Source organism: Lepidochelys kempii, chromosome 25 (genome assembly GCF_965140265.1).
Source record: "Lepidochelys kempii isolate rLepKem1 chromosome 25, rLepKem1.hap2, whole genome shotgun sequence".
Classification (NCBI taxonomy): Eukaryota; Metazoa; Chordata; order Testudines; family Cheloniidae; genus Lepidochelys; species Lepidochelys kempii.
Window position 1 is genome coordinate 7,126,037 of NC_133280.1, and position 12,096 is coordinate 7,138,132.

The 12,096-nt window shown below is 52.9% G+C and overlaps 1 protein-coding gene across 3 annotated transcripts in view; it reads right to left on the bottom strand.

Annotated features, from left to right (window-relative positions):
• Window positions 1–11,517, bottom strand: part of LINGO3 (leucine rich repeat and Ig domain containing 3) — a 109,371-nt gene extending 97,854 nt beyond the window's left edge. For 2 of the 3 annotated variants that reach the window (XM_073324103.1, XM_073324102.1), the window contains exon 1: window positions 11,263–11,517. The gene's annotated coding sequence lies outside the window, so the exon portion shown is untranslated. Of the gene's footprint in view, window positions 1–9,228; window positions 9,278–11,262 lie in introns of those variants that run through there. The other variant, XM_073324104.1, reaches the window with a different exon arrangement.
• Window positions 11,518–12,096: the final 579 nt, after the last annotated feature.

A 12,096-nucleotide genomic window follows, 5' to 3' on the forward strand; every position in this document is an offset into this window, starting at 1 on the left:
AGCTTGCCCAAAGTTAGCAAGAAGATGGAAGCCAAAGCAAGAGCAGGTTTCATCTCCGCCCTGCCTGCATCCCCTTTAAGAACAGGCAGCTGATGTGAGCAAACAGGCAGCAGTGGGCCGTCAAAGCCAATCTGGCGTCATTAACACAAAGCAGGCAGAGACTGAGAAGTACCATCTGGAAATCTCACTGCTTAGGGGCTTTGCCCTCTGTGGATACCTAAGAGACCCAACCCAGGGAGAACCTTCCTCCTGTGACTTCAGAGGGAGAGAGACTCCATGTTCTGAGTGGCAGGCAGCAGACAATAAAAGGCCAGAGGTGCACAGTTTGGGCCACGGGTTCCCTTCATTCTGACTGAGGAAGAGGGGGCATTACAGAACCTGCATGTCACATTGGAGCCACACAGTAAGTCAGTGGCAGAGCCAGGAGTGAAACCCAGGCGTCCTGCGCTAACCACTAGAGCACAGTCCATGCCATCGCCCTATATCTGACATCTACAATAGCTAAACATCCCTTGCAGGACCCAATCCACGGGAAAGATGCCCATCATTTGTTCTGGTGGGGAGGGAAATGTGGGGGCATTGATGGCTCCTGGGTTTGGGAACCGAATAAGGACCCTCTCCTAGGCCTTTGGTTTGTACCCATTTCAGGGTACTCCTGCCTGCATTCAGTGGCCTTTAGAAAGGAGCTGGGAACTTCAGTTCCCCGTCACCTGGGGCCAGGACTCTTCCAGACAGGCTCAGCAGGGAGGCCAGAGACTGTGTGTGGTCCATGGAGAACTGCCTCCCCACTGGCCCTTAGAAATGGCCCCTGCGAATCAGGATTGCAGTTCCCTGGTGTGAGCGAAGCTGCCCCTGTCCGGGGGGTCCCTGTTCTGGGAACAGAAAGAGGAGTTCACTCTCCAGGGCCGGTTGCCAATCTGGCACCTTTCGCCATCCACGAATAAAGACGTATTGCAGAGACAGCCACGGCCAGTTTAGGATGTCACAGCTGCCACTCAGCTCTGCTTGGAACGTAATGGCCAGGCAGCAACAGAACTGCTGTAACACCCAGGGGCCTGACCCCCTTGAGCCCAAGGAGGATCTTTGCTGGTGCTGACAGTGTAGGGCCTATGGTACGCAGCTGAGCAGTTCCGATTCCACCCAGCGGAGGGCCAGGGTGGCACATACTCAGCATTCCATTCATGACTCGATCCTATTGTCCTAAATTAACAAAAGTTACCTAGAGCCCCACGCCTGCTGAGTAATAGCGGCCTGTGAGGAGCCACTGGAAACATCTCTCCCAGAGAAGGGCTGAGGTCTGAGCAAGCGGTGGGGATGTCTGCACTGCCGGCACAGGGCATCACAGCGGTGGGGATGTCTGCACTGCCGGCACAGGGTCTGACTGCAGCTCACGCAGACTTACCCCAAGCTAGCTTTAATCTAGCTAACGCAAGTGCTGGAGCAGCGAAGCCGGGGGCAGCACAGGAGTTAGTGTGGAGTATCCACCCGAAGAATTACCCAGAGCTCCAGGTGGGATTCTCCAGCCGCTTCCGCAGTGGCTTCACTGCTCTGGTACCACCCTAGCTAGACGAAAGCTAGATGGGTATGGCTAAACGGGCTGCAACTGCAGTGCAGACATACCCTGTATCTGTCGTGGTGGAGAACACACATTCCCACCAGAGTAGCTGTGCGGCTTTGGCTTTGGGCAGCTAAAAATCAAGGTGGGAACAGGGCGTGGGGGGCTCATTTACTCATTGGCTGCCATGCAGCCGGAGCGACAGGCGCTGGACGTTCAACTGGCAGGTCCCAGCTGGGGAGCTCAGCTCAGCCTGCGCGGCGCACGAGAGAGGTTTGCTGCAGATTGCAACGGTCATGAAAAATTCAGAGGGAAAGAGAAAACAAAACCAAATCAATAAAAGAGAATTTGGCCCAGGGAGAGCGAGTGACTCTGTGAAGCCCAGCCTGCTCCTGGAATGTCCCTACGGTCTGACGGCTCTTTTGAAAGCAGCGAGGGGACCTTGGAGCTGAACGGCAAAGCCGCTGTGAAGAAACCTATGAGTGGCAGTGCTGGGGAGGGGTCTAATTAGGGAGGCCAACCTGGCTGAACGCTGGAGATGGCCCCAAATATGGAAATCCCGTCGGGCTGGGTCTCTGTGCCCAAGAGGGAGCTTGCAGAGGCATGGAGCTGGCTAGCCGCACAAGAAGTGGAGCGGAAGAAGGATTTATTATTTTTTAAATGCCTTGAGTGGCATGGGAAGTAACAGCTTGATGAAGACAGAGCTTTCTTATCTCACTGAATTGCCAAGCCCAGAGGAGAAATACGGCCATTTCAGAGAAGCCGGCATTTCCCCTCTTGTAGTAGGGGTTTGTTGCGCAATGACAGTGCGACTGGTGCTGTACAAACAGGAGGGCAATGCAATAGATTGCAGTTTCCTCGGGGTAGCTAAGTACAGCTAAGATTTCTCCATTCCATCTTCCATCTGCCTGTAACATAGTGCTCTCTCCCGCACGTGTGTATGGATAGGAATTCTATTAAAACCAAATCCTTACTTGCGTGTGTGTGTGTGATATATTACACACACACAGAGTAAAGTCTCTCCCTAGCTATACTGTCTGGGCCAGGTTCTGCTCTCAGCTATGCCAGTGCAAATCTGCAACAAGGAGACGAATGTCCATGGATTTGCTCCACATTCACACTGCTGTAAACGAGAACAGAATTTGACCCTGTCTATCTAGCAGGTAGATCTTCGCAGCAGCGACTGAGCGTGTGCTGTGGACAGCATGGTTTAGCATATACAGCAGTGTACATGGAGGGGAAACACCTGGGTTCGATTCCTGGCTTTGCTACCGTCTAGCTGTGTTATGGTGCAAGTTGCTTACCTCAGTTACCCCACCTTGAAATGGGGAGGCATAACACCACCTGCCCCAGAGAGACGTTTAGTGAGTATTTGTAAAGCTCTTTGGGCTCTTCTGATGAGAGATACGATTTCTTAGCTCCTACACATTAGGCCCATAAGCTATTCAACCCACTTCCCAGTGTAATGCCTGCAGATCCCTGGGCATCATTCTTCTGCTCTGCCTGGGATATCCCTTAAGGGATCAAAGATGAGAGGCAGTGCACTCCGGGACTGATACACTCCTTAGGCCTGGTGCAGAAAACCAAGCTGGATACCCTGCCCTGGGGACAGGACTTCCAGCAATGCCACTTTTAGGATACTGACATGATTAAAGGAGAGAAACATACAAGGCTGCCGAGCCCACCCAGCAGCCAAGATAGAGAAGCAAAGCAATGCTTCCAGAACTGCAGCTCCACTGGATCCCCTGAGCCTGTCCGGGGGGGCTGATCACATTTTTCTTGGGGACCTAGAACTCACAAACAAATCCACGTGCTGCAGAAACAGACAATCGCTAACTGGATCCTGTGCATGAGACAGGACGAGACCCTGGGCCTTTCCATTCCAAAGACACAAGGCTCCACCACCGCCTTTGCCAAAGGAGATCTCGGAGTGTGCAGCTGTCATAGGTCTCTGAGGCTGTCTATCAGCCAGCCACGAGTAGACAATGGCACACCATCGCAGACATGCAGGGCTTTCCTGCAACTGCGCCCCTAGTCAGCTGACATTGCTTATGTCTAACGTGTAGCCTCCTGAACGGGTGTGTTCTGGGTGCACTTGCAATCCTGGGAGTCAATCCTTGCGGAAGGATTTCCTTTGTCTATAAAGGTAAACTGTACCGAAACACTTGAAAAATAGCCTCCCGCAAAACTCAACCGATAAAGCCCAGAAGTCAAAAAATCAATGCTCCTAACACAGCCAGCCAGAGCCAGCGTTGTCACCTTTCCAAGATCTCTTGTAGGTTTATTGCTTTCCTTTGTCTTTTTTTCAAATCTCAGCTTAAAACATTTCTCTCCCTCGCCTGTTCGTTTTGCTGCCCCTCTGCGGCTTGCCCCACTACCCCTTTCTTCACTACACAATGTCTTTGCACCATGGCGGTCTGTAATTAATTCACAGTAACACATTGCACTTCAACAGCTCTTTTCATACAAGCATCTCAAAGTGCTTTACACACATTCATTCATTAAGACTCACGGCCCTCCTAGGACAGTGGTAGAGAAGTATTATCCTCTCCCTATTAAAAACGTAGCATCAGTGATTAATCAAGGGGCTGGCTGGTACAAGAGCGGTGAGTGGAGAAGCACAAAAAGGCAGTTAGAGTGGTTAGCCAATTGGACAAGCATATGTACGACACCACAGAGCAAGTACTATTACCTCCATCGTAAAGGCAGGGAAACTGAGGCACACAGTGAAATGACTTGCCCCAGGTCACGCAGTGAACCAACGGCAGAGCTGGGAGTGGAACCAAGGATATTTCCCTGCTCAGCCACAATACTCCTCTGGGTCACTTTAACTCTGTAAAGAGATTTGGGATACAGGCTTATAGCAGATCAAAATTCAAATCACCAGGACAGCATCAGGTCCTTCATAGGTACATATGGAAAGTCACTGCAAATATTAAAGAATCCAGTTCAAGACATCGGCGCTAATATTCAACGTCCTCCATAGTACTGGCCCTTTGTAGGTGAGAGATCACCTTCCTCTCGTGCTACAGCCTCCCATGGCAGCTATGATCCAGTAGAATGACACCATCAACTACTCCCAAATTTTACGAGACAGAACGTGCTTAGCGACTGGACCAAGACAGTCACCAGTGACCATGAGAGTGCACAACATTCGGGGCATCACCCAGCTGAATCCAAAGGCTACACCAGACACACTACGATCAACGCTGCCAACTGGGAAGAGTTGTCAAGAGTCAGATGCAAGTTTCAGACAATTGAAATAGCAAGGAGGTGCTCAGTTACAACAGCGAGGGTGGGCACGATATGAAAACCCAAACAGATCGGAAGTCATTGGCAGCACAGCTCATCGCTGCGCCACTATTCCAGACTGTTCGCAACGGTCTGTTCATTTCGCCCAGTCTTCCCCTGTCTCAAAAAAAAAAAGCGACTTCCTGAAATAGAACAAGCGTCTCAGCACACCGCTCTGAGCAATGAGACAGGCTCAGAGAACATGCCACAAACTCCCACAGACAGATCGGGGAGTGCTGGATTGAGCAGGAGTTATTCACAGGACAATGAAAAATAGATTAGAAGAGGCCACATTGATTCCAATAGGATCGATTTCCAGTTTTTAAATACCGAGCGCAAATACAGCCAGATGCCCTTGTCCTTCTGTGCAATCAGCTTCCAAATTAAATGTTTAATTCAGGCCTGTAACATGGCTTAGAGGGGGGACTGCAGTGATTAGTTATATGGCCTCAGAGCAATAGATACATCACTAATAAAGCCAGATGTCTCCAAGCAAACTTTAAAAATGCCTTTTCCGGTTTCAATATCTCCATAAGCTTAACATAAGAATGGCCATGCTGGGTCAGACCAATGGTCCATCTAGCCAGTATCCTGCCTCTGACAGCGGACAATGCCAAATGCTTCAGAGGGAATTAACAGAACAGGGCAATCTTGAGTGATCCATCTCCTGTCATCCAGTCCCAGCTTCTGGCACTCAGAGGTTTAGGGACAGCCAGAGCATGGGGTTGCATCCCTAAACATCTTGGCCAATAGCCATTGATGGACCTACCCTCCATGAACTGATACAATTCTTTTTTGAACCCTGTTATACGTTTGACCTTCACAGAAGCCTCTGGCAATGAGTTCCACAGGTTGACTGTGTGAAGTAGTACTTCCTTATATTAGTTTTAAGCCTTCTGCCTATTAATTTCATTGGGTGACCCCAGGTTCTTGTGTTATGTGACGGGGTTGTGACGGGTTGGATCACAGAAACCCCCTTGGGGCTGCCAAGTGATGTGCCAAGACTACTTCTGCCCCTGCTTTCCCTGCCAGCGTGGGACTCCAGAACCCTGCCTGGTTGTGCCAGACACGCTTGCCAGCCACAAACACAGACCCAGATCTGAACCACCTCTCACAAACTGCAAGCTTATCTGAAAGCAGCGTAAGAAGTGTTCCTGTCTCCAACACTCAGATGCCCAGTAGGGTCCAAATCCCAAATAAATCAGTTTTACCCTGTATAAATCTGATACAGGGTAAACTCATAAATTGTTCGCCCTCTATAACACTGATAGAGAGATATGCACAGCTGTTTGCCCCCCCTTCCCCAGGTATTAATACATACTCTGGGTTCATTAATAAGTAAAAAGTGATTTTCTTAAATACAAAAAGTAGGATTTAAGTGGTTCCAAGTAGTAACAGACAGAACAAAGTGAACTACCAAGCAAAATAAAACAAAACACGCAAGTCTATGCCTAATACAGTAAGAAAACTGAATACAGATAAAACCTCACCCTCAGATGTTCCAATAAGCTTCTATCACAGACTGGACATAATCCTTTCCCCTGGTACAGCTTGTTCCAGCTCAGGTGGTAGCGAGGGGATTTCTCATGATTGCAGCCCCCTTTGGTTTGTTCCACCCTCTTATATGCATTCTGATATATTGGAACCCCAGAGCCAACCCCTGACTCTTTGGTGCAGTTTGGATCTAAAATTCATCTCTCTGTGCCATCTCTTTTCCAATGGCAGTTTCTCCCCCCACCACTCTCCCCAGGTCTTAATGAGCGCCATAGAAATGCCTATGAATACATAAATTAGATTAAATTAAACCAAATCAATCAAGAGGCTGTCAAACTGGCAGCTTCCTATCGGGTTTTTAACTATCCTTATACAATCGTATTGAAGGACACAGTTCACATTTCTTGTATTGAATTAACTGTTTCGCATATCTACATGTAATCATCAGACTTGCTTTTGTATCACACTGCTGTTTGCATTACAGCCCACCATAGCTTGGAATTTTAAAGATAATAAAAATGAAGTCATACTTAGCACGATCTCTTTGTTATGTTTGTACAGCACCTCTCACAGTGGGGAGGCACCCCCACAATTCAAATAATCAATCATCATTACCCTCATTTTATGCAGGGGTAACTGAAGCACAGAGAGGTTAAGTAACTGGCCCAAGGTGATAAAACAAAGGTAGTGGCAGACACAGGAATAGAACCCAAGTGTTCTATCTCCCAGCCCTGTGCTTTGCCCACTGGACCACAATGCACAAAATGGCCACAGTAACTCACAACTGAAAAAGCGGAGGGTCAAAGTAGCTTCATTTTTAAGGCCAACAATAGAAGCCGGTATTTCAGCTTTAAAGATGAGCTAGTGTCTCATGGAAAGAAGGTTCTGTCTAGGGGCAGTTCTGTTTTCTGGGTGGTTGTTTGGTGTCTTTTTACTCCCTTTGACATTTATTAATAGAAACATTCATAGGAAAATGGGATTTTCTTAAGAGGTTATTCTCTTCTATTGCTTCTTTCTCCCAACTGAGATCAGACAAGGGAGGACCAGAAATGGCTCACTTGATTCATTCACAAGGGAATTCCCAAACTGGACGAGATTAATGGGCCTGCCCATCCAACAGCCTGTCTCCAACAAGGCAGAATTCCAGATAAACCAGAGGAGGGTTAAGACTCTCATACTCACAACAATGACCAATCCACAAAATTGTGTAGTGGAGCCAAACTTTTCCAAAGCCCCAGGCTGTTCAGATCTACCCACAATGCAGCTAATTTAGCAATTCTGCGCTACACTTTGGAGGAGACTGGTGTCAGTTTATGCCTATCCATCAGAGCGCCCATGAGGGGGGAGCTCAGATGGGAGCAGACACAAGCTACTGGGGGGGCACAGCACTGGTCTTGAGGTGCGGGCAATGCGACCGTGGGGTTCCCACCGCTCAAGGAAGAGGTGCCAGAGAGGGTGCGGGCACCCTAGGAGTGGACCTGAGAGGCCAGGACTAGAGACGCCTGGAAGCTGCTCAGAGCCAGTTGGCTTAGAAGGGAGGCTCCAAAGGCTGGGTCCAATACACCTACCTGATGACGGTTCACTAGGGGAGACTGAGCCAGAGCTGGAACAGGGGGAAACAGAGAGATTCAGTGACATGTTCCAGGTCATACGGGGAGTCTGCAGAGGAGCCAGGAGCTGAGCCCATGTTCTCCAAGCCCCAGTCCAGTGCCTGAACCACAAGACCACCCCCACTCCCACTTGTACAGAACCCACCGCAGCAAACAACACGCCACTGATACACTCAGAGGGAAACCACGTCCACGCGCTGCTACTCGGGTGTCAGACCAGCACGGGGGGGGAACAGGGGGGACTTGGGCATCAATTCACCCCATCCCGTCACTCAGTCCTGCTTTCCTAAGGCTTTTTAACATGCCTTCAGCACGTCTCCTCAGAGCCCCCTTCAGTGAGCATCGCCACCATTGGATCTTAAAGGCAGAGGGGTCTTGCTCTGCACGAGGAAGGAATTCCCTGGAATTCCACAGGGAAGAATTTCCTGTCCTCCCTCTTCTGCCCAAAGCTTCCCCTCCCTGCCCAATGCGCCCCAGGCCCAAAGAATGACCTCGGAAGCACAGGCCAAGTGCTCAGCGCAGACGCTTGAAATGAAGCCACGTGAGGTTCGGCCAACAGCCGTGGACTCCCCCAGCGGAAGCATGACGAGACAGACGGTGCGAGCTCCCCCTCTGCTGTGCTGCCCCGTGACTAGAGAGGGTAGAAGCCGGGCAAGGACCATGCTATGGGCCCTGGCTTGTAACGAGATCTGCTCATCTTCCGAGTGCCTGGCAGGACGGCTCAGGAAACTGCCTGGCTGCAGATGGAGATGACAGGAGGCAGCATCTCCCTGCTGGCCACACAACCCACTCCCTTTCCCCAGAGCCAGCCTGCTTGGAGTCCCATGTGGACTCAGCCAGGCCTGAAGGAAGGCAGGGGGAGGTCCTTGGGGTCAGATCCCTCCACTCCCCAAGCCCCACAAGGAAAAGCAACTCAGCTCCAGACTTCTCCTTCCCTTCTCATCCCCCAGATGAGAGTGGACTCGTGCTCCCCTCCCCACCGTCAGCATGGGTGTTCTTCAAACCTCCAGCCCTTTCTGCCCCACCTCCAGTGTTTCAGGCCTGGGAAAAATCTTCCCACAGCAGGAGGACAGAGGCTGTTTCAAACTTTATTTGGTCCAGCAGGGCTAGGGACGGGCACCTCCCAGAGCCAGTGCGTTCACAAAACTTCAGGCTGCTTTTTTCCCTAGAGGGACAACACCAAACGTTTAATCCCCCTGCTCCCCACGCCCTGACAACAGCGTCCTTGGATTCAAAAACAACAACCGACAGACAAAAACCCAAGCACCAAAAACTCACCCAAAGCAGACAATAAATGTGTGCGCTCTCGGATAGCCCTAGAACGCCCCTGAACAAGGCTGGTAGAGATGGGTTTCATATGCTGGCAGCGTATGTCTCCTTCTAGTGGCTGGCTCCAGCAACTGGACCAGCCAGCTATATCCAAACAAAGCAGCTATTTATTTAGCTCTAGGGATAAGGGATTTTTGGTGCAGCAGGTCTCAGGTTCAATATCCACTGTGGCGTATGTGACCACCGGGCTGTACATGGTTACTCTGTTGTCTGTAGTCATTTATCCAGTCGTGTTTCTCTTTCTCTCCTCCCTTTCGTTCAGCGTCTGTCTGTCTCTCTCTCTCGCTAGATTGGATTTTCACTCTGCCCCATTCTCTGCTTTTTCCCCTCTTCCTCTAGGCTAGGGTGACCAGACAGCAAGTGTGAAAAATCAGGACGGGGTTGGGGCGTAATAGGTGTCTATATAAGAAAAAGCTCCAAATATCGGGACTGTCCCTTTTAAATCGGGACATCTGGGCACCCTACCTAGGCTCCTCTTCTCACAGCCTCCCCCGCGCGAAACACAATCCCACAGCATTGGCGTTGAAACTGAAACTAGGATCTTTGAGAGGAAGCATCCACCTAACTTTAAAATCGTTTGCAGAAGGGAGCAGACAGACTCTGGGCAGCAGGGAATTGGAAAGGGTTCAGAAAAGAGATACACGAATGATTCAAGGACTGGAAAACATGCCTTAGAGTGAAACCCTTAAGCAACTCAGTCAATGTAGTTTACCCAAGAGAAGGTTAAGAGGGGATGTGAGGATGGTCTACAAGGACTCACAGGGGGGAAGGGATTTCTGGTACCAGACCGTGCTTTAATCAAGCAGGAAAAGGCATAACGAGAGGCTAAGAGTTGGAGGATGAAGCTGGACTTATTTCAGGCTCGAAATGAGGTGCAGATTTTGTTAGCAGCAGGGGAAATCAGCGGCTGGAACCTCTCTTCTGAGAACATGGTGGATTCTCCATCCCTGGAAGCCTTTCAAGCTAGCCTGGATGTCTTTCAAAAACAAAACAAAACCCATGCTACAGCTCAAAGAGAAGCTTTGGGTTTGATGCAGAAGCTTCTCTGTCCTGCCCTGTGCTGGAGGTCAGATACCATGACCCCAATGGTCCCTGCCGGCCTTAACAGCTGACACCAACTCTTCGCTCACTTTCTGGGCAAACTAGTCTGGCCAAAGCCCTGGGGAAGCACACTCCAGAGCACAATCCTGTCCTGCCCCCGTGGGAGGGGGCGAGATGAACTCAGCTCAGAGCAGCCGGAAAAGGAGGGGGCCCGGTGCTCCGTGAAGGGCAGAGAGGGCTCATTTCGGACCACAGCCCCCTTGCGTTTTAGAAGAGCGTGATGAGCCCCCTGCCCGTCGTGCTGAAGGGGGTCTTCTGACAGGAGCGTCTGGGCCGGGAGATGGGGCGGGGGGGGGCAGAGAGAGGAAGAGATGCCTCAAGCAGAGGCTGGGCCAGGAGTTGGAGGAGCAGAAGCACAGAAGGAGCAGACAGACCGGGGCAGAGGACCTGGGAGGTGGGGGGAAAAGAGCAGAGGAGGAACAGAGGAATGGGAGAGAGCAGGTGGATGGAGGGGTGGACAGAAAGGGGGGGGGCAGAGAGGGGGGACACCAGACCTGCTGCAATACCCAGCCATGCCCAGGTGGACACAGATCCCAAGGCACAGGCTGCTCCCTGCTCTCACCCCCACACACTGCCAGGGGGGCAGTCGGTTGTTTTAACCCCATTCCCCCCCTGCACCCCCCCAGCCCGGCCCCGCAGCTGGTGCAAGCATCACCCGGGGCTTGGCTGGGGGGCACCTCCCCAAGGCACCGGGCAGCCCCCCTCCCAGACACCCCCAGCCGGCGCTTGCCCTCAGGCCCGCAGGCATCGCCCGCTTTGCAGCCCGCAGCGGGCACGGCGAGCCCCGGGCTCCCCGCTGGGAGCTCGCCAGCCGCCACGACCTGTAGGTCTCCGCTACGCCGGACCCCCGCCCCCAGATCCGGGCAGGACCCCGGCACTCACCGCAGCGGCTCGCCCGGGCTGCCCATCCCGCTCGCCGGGGCAGGGGCAGGGGCCCGGCTCGGCTGGAGCTCGCCGGGAGGAGAGACGCCCGGATCCCCGCGGGGGGCCGCTCCCGGGGCCTCGGACTGAAGAGCGGCCGCAGCCCCGGCCGAGGCGCGGCGGGAGGTTTCCGCGGCTCCCCCTCCCCGCGCCCGGTGCCGAGCCCCGGCGAGCCCCGCCGGCCAGAACTTCTAAGGCGGGGTCGGGGACCCTGGCGAGCGCCCCCCGCCGCCGCTGGGCGAGCGCAGGGAGCGGGCGGGCTGGCGGAGCGGTCCCCGGGCAGGGGGCTGGAGCCTCCCCGCCCGTCCTCCAGCCAGGGTCGCGGCAGCGGGGACCGCCAAAGCCGCGGCGGCCGCGGATCCGTGGGCCAGCCGCTCCCCGGCAGCTGCAGCCGGGCTCTTTGTCTGAGACATCGGGGAACGCGCTGCCCGGGGCCACCCCTGCAAAGAGGCGCCTCCCTGGGCTGCTGGGCTCGGCGAACCCAGGCTCACAGACACCCCGCGCAACAGATGGGAGCCGCGGGGAGCCGCTGCAGCAAGCCTGGTTTGTCCTCTTGCCCCCCGCCCCCGGCCACTCCCCCCACGGGCATCTTTCTGGGGGGCTGTTTTAGGCTGATTGCGTCAGCTCCTTCTTTGTGCTCTCCCGATAAACACTCCGCACTGAGATCGCCTCTGTCGCTGCATGACCTCCAAGCACTTTCCAAAGGCGCCGCAGGGTCATTACAGATGAGGAAAGGGAGGCATGCCAGAGTTTAAGGGATTTGCCCAAGTTTATATGGCGGCTCAGTGGCAGAGC